Raw genomic sequence first — 11,688 nt, 5'->3', positions numbered from 1 at the left:
ATATGAGGTTTGTACTTCTAAAATAATAACTCGTTGGTTTATATATTGCGTCGTCTTAACTAACTAACCACGTCGTCTTAACTAACAACCGTCGTGATAAATATATTATAACGTCCTCATCTATTTCAGTACGTCGTGTGAAATATTATAATACGTCGTTTTTTTATACTGACTTGTTTATATTATTTTATTTGTTTAGGTACTTACACGATGTTTTGAAAAAAGCCAATATGTGCAGTATGGTTGGCTTTATGTGCAGTATGGTTGGCTTTATCGACCCTGCTACAGTTAGTGCCAACTCTGGCACAATAACTGCAAGATCACGACTGGTAGCAGCTCGACTTCAGAAGACAGACGGTGAACAGATTTTCATGATGCCTTACAATCCAGGGTTAGTCTCCTTAGGATTTTGTTTTTATGATTTTCAATAAATGACAGCTTATAAACTAACCACGTCGGTGTTTTATTTTATTTAGTCGTTTGAAACTACTAACCACGTCGGTATTTATTTATCGTCGTGATAAATATATAATGTCGTCGTTAGCTACTTTACTTCGTCGTGTGAAATACTATAATACGTCGTTTTTGTAAATAACCGTCGTTTTTATATTAATTTTGTGCAGCCGTCATTGGATTTTGCTGATTGTAAGAGCAAAGAGAGAAACCGTCTATTTTCTGGATCCTCTGCCAGGAAATCGTGTGGTCGATGAAGAGGCCAAAAACATCGTGAACAGTGCTTTAAAAATATATAATACCCACATAGCCCGAGCAGGACGTAAAAATGTAATTTGGAAAACTCTCTCAGGCACACCAAAGCAACCCAGCAATGTCGAATGCGGGTATTATGTAATGCGCTTCATGAGGGACATCATCATGGATCCTTCCTTGGGGTTTGAGAATAAGGTAAGAAGAAATTACCTTCATACATTTCACGTCGTTTTTTGTATTATCAACGACGGTCGTGTAAAATTAACGTCGTTGAATGGATATACTACGTCGGTTATGAAAAATATCGTCGTCTGTGATTGAATTTCTTTTTATTTATAAACCCTAATAGTCATTGTTTATGCAGTATGCCAAGGGAAACCAGGAAGCTTCATACCCCCAAGAAGCCATTGATGAAGTCCGGAATAAATGGGCAGAGTTTGTTTTCCAAATTATTAAACAGGGCAATTATTGAACACTTGATATTTATGTATAATGTACCAATTTTCTCTATAATATGTAATGTAAAAATTTGTTGAGGTTTTCTTAAATTAAAAAAAAAAACAAACATAGAAATTGCTTAACCGACGTGTAATACTTTTCCAACGACCTAATAAAGTCAATAACCGTCGTATTTTGTTGTTGCGTGTTTTAAACAAATACAACGTAAAAAAATAGTTAGACGACGTTCTTTGAACAATTGAGTCGTTAATGGTTTACAATATCTTCAATTTCTTAAGGGTTCAGGGTATAATCGACGACGTTTATGTAACGACTGCGGTTAAGTCGTAAAATATATATTTTACGTCGTATAGTTAAATAGCCGCCATGGTTTCTCATTTTAACGACGTCATTTTAACGACTTAGTAGTCTATTACAATTTACAACGTCTACAATTTATTTAACACCGACGTGGTTTGTTGTATGGTAAGAATATTTTATTATTTTTATATCAAAATATTCAAAATAAATATAAAATAAATCAGAAAATTGAAAAGTCAACTCCTATGAAGTCATTGATATATTTTCTTCCACATAAACCTTGAAAAAATTCATTTTGAATAACAAAAATTTAAAATGACCATCCAAAACAAAATTGTTTTGATGAGTCATAAAATCACTTCTAGTTTTATGGTTTAGGGTTTAGAGTCTAGGGTTTAGAGATTAGGGTTGTTATTTATTGGGGTTTATTTTTAAAGTATAATTTTTGGGTAGTCTAGGGTATATGTTAGGCTTTAAAACCATAAAACCTTTTATAAACTTAATTTTTTAAATTGTATAATTTAATTTTATGGGTTTAGTGTATTAATTTTTAACGACGGTGGTTGGGTCGTGGAATACATATTTTACGTCGTACAGTAAAACATACGACATGGTTTACGCTTTAAACGACGTTATTTTAATATGTAAGTCGGTTTATATAATTTACAACGTCTTTAATTTCTTAACACCGACGTGGTTTTTCAGTCGTCGTTATATAAAAAATTCAAAATAAATTTAAAATTAATCCGAAAAATGAACGGCCTTACGTTCTTAATCCGAAAAATGAAGTTTCCGTCGTGGAATATTAAATTTACGTCGGTACTTGTAGAACTTTCGCCTTGGTTTTTCTTTCGACGTTTTATAACGCGCGCGCTCTAAAAATTTTCGCGCGACCTAAATTTTTTTAGATTTGGCTCTTATTCTTATACTTTGATCCCTGAAACCTAAAATTTCAGATTTCACGCGACATAACATTTCGCTCTCTCACTTCTGCTCTAATTAAAAGTTGCACTCTCCAGGCTCGTCGAATCTGTGAGCTCGTCCAACCTGTAAGTACAAACCCTATCTTCCCCTTGTAAATTCATTGAATGATATTAGGTTGTTTTGTTAAAGGGTTTTAGGTATATGCTTTGCGATCTGTTAATAATGTGCTTATAGGTATGGGTTCATGGATTTTCTGTTTAATGGGTTCATGACAAGATCAAATAAAGGTGTACTTTTGCTGGAAATCAACACAAAAAGACACATCACCAACTTCCAAATGATTTCCAGCAAAAGGACACCTTTATTTGATCTTGTCATTTTCCGCTCTGGAGAAGGTGCAAAGTGCACCAATGCTTATAGGTATGGGTTCATGGATTTTCTGTTTAATGGGTTCATGGATTACATTATCTGTTATGTTGAATTGGGAATGGATTTAATTTTGTCGTATCTTTTAATCACCCTATGTTATGTTGAATTGGGAATGGATTTATTGTTTTCATGCTTGGTTTCATGTATATGTTGGTTTCTTGCTTGGTTTCATATATATGTTGTGTTCTTAATGGGTTTTGTGTTCTTGAAAATAAACTGAGACACGACGAATTTTAAGGCGTACGACGACGATTACACGACGGTGTTTTTAAACTACCGTCGTTGTATTACTTATACACGACGGTTTTTTCATAAACCGTCGTTTGTATTACGTATAATAGACGACGTCTGTTGAAAATCCGTCGTCTATATATGCCAAATACGTCTGTTTTTGATTAAAACCCGTCGTCTCTGTTGTTTATTACTTGCGATTAGATCATTGTATAATCTGCTATAGTGATGGTCATTGCCTGTATTTTCACTTTATTATAGATAATAGGTTATAGTGTCGGAGATGGATAAGTCATGGATGCACTCGGATAGAAGATCGAAGGCATATGAGTTTGGGGTGGAAGCATTTTTGAACTTTGCTGTAGAAAATCTTCTAACTACAACACATATCCGTTGTCCATGTGTTAAATGTGTTAATTTGAAGTTGTTTGGGGTTGGAATTATAAGGGATCACTTATACTTTAATGGAATTGACCAAAGCTATAAGAATTGGACATTTCACGGAGAACCTTGGGAAGCAACTACTAATGCTAGCAGAAATGTTGAAGAAGATGATGGCCATAGTAGGTACAGTTTTGTGTCTGAAGAAATTGATATGGATGATAATGATTTTGGTGATTTTGGTTCGGATCCGTATGAGTTTGCCAATGTGATTGGGGATGGAGATCAACCAGTGTACCCTGGTTGTAGAAAGTACACGAAGTTATCGGCATTAGTGAAGTTGTATAATTTGAAGGCAAAACATGGGATGAGTGATGTCTGTTTTACAGAATTATTGATACTTCAAGGCGATTTGCTTCCAGAAGGAAATACAATACCAACCTCCATGTATGAGGCTAAAAAGACTTTGTGTGCATTGGGGCTGAGTTATGAGAAAATGCACGCATGCCCCAATGATTGCATCTTGTATAGGAAGGAGTATGAGGATTCAACTAATTGTCCTACTTGTGGTATCTCAAGGTGGAAGGAAGGCAAAGATGCAATCTTGAAAGAGGGTGTGCCAGCGAAGGTGGTGTGGTATTTTCCCCCAATTCCAAGGTTTAAAAGGATGTTTCAATCACATGAGACAGCTAAGAGTTTGACTTGGTGGCATGTTGCTAGAAAATCAATTGACGGTCAGATGTCTCATCCGGCGGATTCCCCGTCTTGGAAACTTCTTGATGATAAATGGCCTGAGTTTGGTAATGAGCCGAGAAACTTGAGATTGGCTCTTTCATCTGATGGATTCAATCCCCACAGTTCTCTAAGTAGCAGATATAGTTGTTGGCCGGTTATCTTAGTTACATATAATCTCCCTCCATGGCTGTGCATGAAACGAAAGTTCATGATGTTAACCTTATTGATTTCCGGTCCTAAACAACCCGGAAATGATATAGACGTCTACTTGGAGCCTTTGATTGATGATTTAAAATCCTTGTGGGTTGGGATTAGAGGAGTGTATGATGCACATAATGGAGAATACTTTACACTCAGAGCTGCATTAATGTGGACAATTAATGATTTCCCCGCCTATGGAAACTTATCTGGTTGTGTTGTTAAAGGATATAAAGCTTGTCCAATATGCGGCGATGATACACCTAGTCACAGGTTGAAAAATGGCCACAAAATTTGTTACATTGGGCATAGAAAATGGTTACCAATCAATCATCCATATAGGAGGCAACGTGCAGCTTTTAATGGGAAACCTGAATATGGCATACCTCCAGAGCCATTAACCGGAGAAGAAGTGCTGCATATGGTTGAAAATGGTGACAGAGTTTGTTGGAAGAAGAAATCAATATTCTTTGATCTCGAGTATTGGAAATACCTTCCTGTGAGGCATGCCCTAGATGTTATGCACATTGAGAAGAATGTTTGCGATAGTATCATTGGTACATTGCTGGAGATCCCTGGAAAAAATAAAGATGGGATTGCTGCTCGATTAGATTTATTGAACATGGGGGTCAAAACTGATTTGCAACCCGAGTATGGAGAAAGACGTACTCGTTTGCCTCCTGGGCCTTGGAATTTGTCAAGAGCAGAGAAGAGAGAGGTTTGCAATTCTTTCTATGGTATGAAGGTCCCTGAAGGTTATTCTTCAAATATTAAAAATCTTGTATCTGTACAAGATTCAAGACTTCTTGGCCTTAAATCACATGATTGTCATACCTTAATGCAACAATTGCTCCCTGTGGCAATTCGTTCTGTTTTGGAGAAGCCTGCAAGGTATGCAATAACTCGTTTGTGCTTCTTCTTCAATGCTATATGTGCAAAGACTGTTGATGTTTCCAAGCTAGATAAGTTGGAAGAAGATGTAGTAGTTACTCTGTGTTTGCTTGAGAAGTACTTTCCCCCTTCATTCTTTGATATCATGGTTCATCTAGTAGTACATCTTGTCAGAGAAGTTCGTCTATGTGGGCCAGTATATTTTAGGTGGATGTATCCGTTTGAAAGATATATGAAAGTGCTGAAGGGGTATGTTCAGAATCGTACTCGTCCCGAAGGTTGCATTGCTGAGCGGTATATAGCTGAAGAAGCGGTAGAGTTTTGTACTCAGCATTTATCTGATGTTAGTACAGTTGGAGTGCCTTCAAGCCAAAAGATGGGAGTTTCAAAGCCATTATCAGGTTGCACAGTGAGCGTAGTTGATCAGGACCTGTTGAATCAAGCACATCTATATGTCTTGGAGAATACGGAGGAAGTCCTACCTTATATCGAGTACGTATGAGTTTTATTCTTTAAGTTTCCATTTAAAATTATTTCTTATGTTTATCTTATATATTTGGGACCGTAATGCTTGAATTTTTCGTGTCATGTAGGCAACATATGATCCACATCAAGACTGCTTATCCAAAATTTAGAAAGAGAACAAAGTGGCTGCAGGATAAGCACAATAGCACTTTCATTCAATGGCTACGCTTCAAGGTATATGTTGTTGAATAACGTATTTCTCTTTTAATTTTCTTCTTATTTATATGTTAGGATGAATTAAGATATGATTAATTTGCAGGTTCAAAGTGAAGTTGAGGAAGACAATCATGGCGTATCAGAAAATTTAAGGTGGCTAGCAGCTGGTCCAAACATGTCAGTGCCATTATATAGGAGCTATCTTATTAAAGGTATTAAATTCAATATCAAGGCACAAGATGATGTGCGGACAACTCAAAATAGTGGAGTTTATTTACTTGCACATACCATGCAAGTTGCTAGTGCCAAGGATAAAAACCCAATTCTCTCAAATATGGGTTTCTATGGTGTCATTCAAGAAATTTGGGACCTTGACTACCAAAAGTTTACAATCCCAGTCTTTAGGTGTGATTGGATAGATAGTTCTGGTCTTGTAGTCGACGAACTTGGATTTACCCTTGTAGATTTGAGTAAAATTGGACATAGGAATGACCAATTTGTTTTGGCTTCTCAAGTCAAACAAATATTTTTTGTTGACGACCCGATGCATCGTGGTTGGTCGGTAGTGTTATCAATGCCTAGTAGAGAATATAATGATGTTATTGGTGATGAAGTATTAGGTGATGTGATAATTGAGTGTGAGCCATTTACTAGAGGGATGCCAAATGTTGACACATTTGATGAACTGGTAGGTGAGTTAGGCGGTCAAAATATTCGAGATGGGTGTGAAGATATATGGATTGAATGATGCTTATGTAATTGGCAGTGTATGACATTAATTTTGTAATATATTGTAATGTGATTTCTTCACTTTCTACGTTCAAATAAAACACGACGTTATTGTGAATCAGTTATTCAGCATATTTACCGACGTCTTAAAGCAACGTAACAATGAAGAACCACGACGCTATTGTGAAGCAATTATTCAGGATATCACGTCGGTGAAGGATAAAGAACCGCCATGTAATTCAAAATAACACGACTCCAATCCCATAATACCGACGTCTAAAAAACGAGATATATAATCTGAACGTTAAAAAATACGACGTCATCATACATTTTCCACGTCGCAAGTTCTTTTATAAACGAAGAGGAACGAAATTAATTCCGACGGAAATTCATTATAACCGCCGTCTAATAACAATTAAACGACGTTATTTGTAATACGGCTCCCATCATAATCTACGCCGTCTATATGTTCTGTAATACGGCTCTCATTTATTTGGAACCGACGTTGTTTAGACGTTCAACGTCGTCTATATTATTAAGTGCGTCGTGAGTAATGAATACATATAAATACAACGTCGACTATATAAATGTATACGTCGTAAATAATGACACTGACAACTATTTCCACGTCATCTTTTTTAGAAAAATCGAAGTGGAAAATTTATTTCACGACGGTTTTTTGTAAATAAGAGACGTTGTAGAACTTTAGCAGACTAAACACGTCTGTTTTTATTGTTTTCCGACGTTGTTGTATTTAACAACGTCTAATATTTATGGTCGTTGTTTGTTTCTGAAAATAGGACGTATAAATTTTTTAATACGACTCTCATATATTTGTAACTGACGTTGTTTAGTTTTTCAACGTCTACTATAGAAACACATACGTCGTAAATAATGACACTGACAACTATTTTCACGTCATCTTTTATCGAAAAATCGAAGTGGAAAATTAATTGTACGACGGTTGTGTTTATATGTGCGACGTAGTAGGTATCAATAACGTCGTCTTCTAATGTATTTAAAGACGTCATATTTTTTATTGTCGTGAAAATTATATTTAACGTCGGCGTATTTTTATTGTCGTCGTTGTATGTCTATCTTGCGGCTTTGTTCTCTTAATATGTGTCATATTTTCCCTTTTTAACGACGGTGTTTTTAGAGAATTGGTCGTCTATTATCATCCTCGATTGCTTTTTTTAGATCTTTTTGCAGTACAAAGACGTCGTTTTGTATTTTTTGATGACGTTGTATTGTTTAACAACGACGGTTATTTAGCGTCGTGGTTTATGAGGGAAAAGATGACGGTGGATTCCACGACCATTGAAAAACCAAATACACGACGGTGATTTACCGTCGTCTTTTTGCTTTTTTGTAGTAGTATATGAATAATTGTTATACTGTTTATACTCTGCAATTGAGTTTATTTCTATGACATAGTATTAACAGTGTACTTCTATGATATAGTATTAACATATTTTCAGTAATAAAGCATGCTCTATATTTTGTTCTATATATAGTTGTGCACTTGAAGTTTATGATATGCAAAATGTGATTTTTACTTGGAAGATGGTTCTATGACATAGTATTAACAGTGTACTTCTATGACGTAGTATTAACAGTGTACCTTTTTTTTCTTTTTTCTTTTTTCTTGTAGAGGTATCTTGTTATTACTAGTATTCTACTTCTCAAAGTTTTCCATCTTTTTGTCTACCTCAAGTTTTTTTTTTTTTTTTTATTATAATTGTTTTAAAGTTTTGTGTTTCTTTGTTAACCCCTTTTCATTTGGATAGCCTGAAAATCTACAGTTTTGGCTTTGGTTGAACTATGATCAAAATGGTCGGGTTGTGAATTTCTCTGGTGTCTAATTTTGCAGATGTTTGGTCTTTTGTTGTAAACGATTTTGAAATCTCAATTCCAGTACATGCCTTATGTTCTGTTGCTTTGACACCATTTCTTATGACATGTTGATTGGACATAAATTGTTGCATTATTGGTTCTTGTAGTTGCTGTTATATAAAGAGTTTTTTTTAGGTATGTTTTTTTATTTGTAGGTTTGAGACTTGAAGTTTGTTGATCAATAACATATTTGTCAAGGTTGATACCCCTGCATAGATTATCCATGAATAAAATTAGCAAGAATGTGTTCGTTTTAAAACTTTAGATGCTAATGTTGGATAATGGAGAGGAGTAATGTGACAAGTGTTGTACCAATATTTCATAATTTTCAGCAATTTAGAACTTCTCCTTTCCAAAGCTTGGCCACTGCGAATTTTGGTAGTGCCAGTGGATGCCAAAACTAGTGGAACCCCAACTATACAATACCATAACATTCCTGACCAGCTAATTACCACTATTGTTGTTGCCACTCCTGTACCAACATTCAAAAGGAGGCAATGCCATCGCTTTGGGACCTTTATCCCCAGAGAACTCCTTTTAGCTGCCAACCCCTCCATTGTCCTTCATGTCCTTACTGCATGCAATTTGGATCCTTAAGACCTTGCAAAGTTAGAGGCAAGTGACCTGTTGCTCTAAAGTTTGGTAATGTATTGGTGTTTTAAATCTTAGAATTGATCATGCTGCTGGTTTGATTTTGGATGTGTGTGTTGCAGGCAACATGCTCATTTTTCAGGCAACGAAAAAGTATTTGTCGCGCAAAACTTTGCGAAATGAAAAAGTATTGGTCGCGAAAAATTTTGCGCGACAAAAAGTATTAGTCGAACAAAGTTTTGCGCGACGAAAATTATTGGTCGCGCAAAGGCAAAAAAAATAAAATAAAATCTCTCGCCCCATTTTTGATACCTGCCCAAATTTTTAAAGTTTTGCGCGATGAATAATAATGTTGCGCAAATATTTGAGCAATTAAATATTTTTTGTGTTTTAAAATAAACTAATTTAATAGTTTGCTCGACGAAATATTTTGTCGCGCAAGGTTTTTGACTCTTTGTTTTAATATTAATTTTTTCGAATTTTGACTTTTTGAATTTAATTTAATTGTATGATTTTTTTTAATAATTTAAATTGACATATTCAAAATAAAATTACATATGAAAAATAGTGATCAAATTATCCAATAAATATATAATATTCAAAATGTACACATAAATTAACAAAGTACAATAATAAAATACTAATACAAGCCTATTGTGGTGGAAGTGGCGGAGGATATGTTTCGATAGCGTCCTAATTCTCAACTTTAGCCGTCAAAGTGTTGACAATTCCCTAAAAAAAACAAATATGGTCAAATAACCAAAAAATAAAAAATAAAAAAATTGGCATAATCTCCCCTAAAATTGTTATACCACAAATCCAACCCAAGCTCCAATCCTCACCATATACTCAACTCCAAACCCCACACAAACTCAAAACTAACTCCAAAAACACATATTAATGAAATTTTTTTTAAATTTGGAAAGAATATACCTTTTGGCAAGATTGAGAGTGAGTGAGAATGAGAGGGAGAAGTGAGTGAGAGAGAGAGAGAGAGAGAGAGAGAGAGATGAGTGAGTGAGTGAGAGTGAGAGTGAGAGATAGTGAAAAGAGAGATGAGAGAGTGAGTGAGAGTGAGAGATAGTGAAAAGAGATATGAGAGAGTGAGAGATAGAGAAGAGAGAGAGGAGTGAGTGTGAGAGAAAGGGTGGGATTTAGGGAGAGGGAAAGAGAGAGGAGAGGTAAGAGTAGAGAAAGACATTGAGAAAATAGTGAAGGAGTTATTTTGGTTTTAAAAACCGTATCACTTTGCACGACAAAAAATATATATTGGTCGCGCAAAGTTTTGAGGGACGAAAAATATTGGATTATTGGTCGTGCAAAGTTTTGCTCGACAAAAAATATTGGTCGCGCAAAGTCCCAAAAAAAATTAAAAAATAACAGTTTTCCCACGTCTCATTTTTTGTACCCTCCCAAATTTTTAAAGTTTTGCGCGCAAAAATATTGGTTGCACGAAGTCTAAAAAAAAAATTTCCACGTCTCATTTTTGGTAACCGCTCAAATTTTTTAAGTTTTGTGCGACGAAAAATATTCGAAAATTGGTCGCGCAAAGTTTCGCGTGACGAAAAAAATTGGTCGAGAAAAGTCTAAAAAAAATGTTAAAGTTTTGTGTATATATATTATACACACACACACCATTCAACGATCCAATCGTCAAACTTGTTTTCATATACTTCAAGATCGTATACCCCAAAAAATCACAAACAACAAACATTTAGATATCTAGTAACGGGACAAAATTTTTCGATGGTTATAAATGAAAAATCACGATTTAACGGTTATTTTAACTCCGATTTTGATGATTTTTTACAACTACACTCCTTGACCCTATATGAATACAATGATTGAATTTGATCTTCAATTTAAAATATTTTCACTAGTGAATACCACAAAATCTTATGTTATATTTAATGAAAGTATAAATAAACTCTTAATTGTTAGTGAATATATTGTTTTGATGGTATACGCATCCTACGAAACTAGTTTCAATGATCCAACCGTCAAACTTGTTTGTTTATACTTCGAGATTGTATACGCCAAAAATCAGAAAAAATAAACATTCAGAGATCAAGTAATGGGAAAAAACTTTTCGACGGTTATAAATGAAAAATCACGATTTAACGGATATTTTAACTCCAATTTTGATGATTTTTTCAGCTACACTCCTTGACCCTATATGAATACAATGACTGAATTAGATCTTCAATTTAAAATATTTACACTAGTGGATACCACAAAATCTTATGTTATATTTAACGAAAGTATAAATAAACTCTTGATTTTTAGTTAATATATTGTTTTGATGGCATATGCATTCAACGAAACTAGTTTCAACGATCCAACAGTCAAACTTGTTTGTTTATACTTTGAGATCATATACGCCAAAAATCGAAAAAGATAAACATTCAGAGATCAAGTAATGGGACAAAATTTTTGACGGTTATAAATGAAAAATCACGATTTAACGGTTATTTTAACTCCAATTTTGATGATTTTTTATAGCTACACTCCTTGACCCTATATGAATACAATGAA

This window comes from Prunus persica, chromosome G6 (assembly GCF_000346465.2).
Source record: "Prunus persica cultivar Lovell chromosome G6, Prunus_persica_NCBIv2, whole genome shotgun sequence".
Lineage (NCBI taxonomy): Eukaryota > Viridiplantae > Streptophyta > Magnoliopsida > Rosales > Rosaceae > Prunus > Prunus persica.
This window is presented reverse-complemented; position numbering follows the sequence as displayed.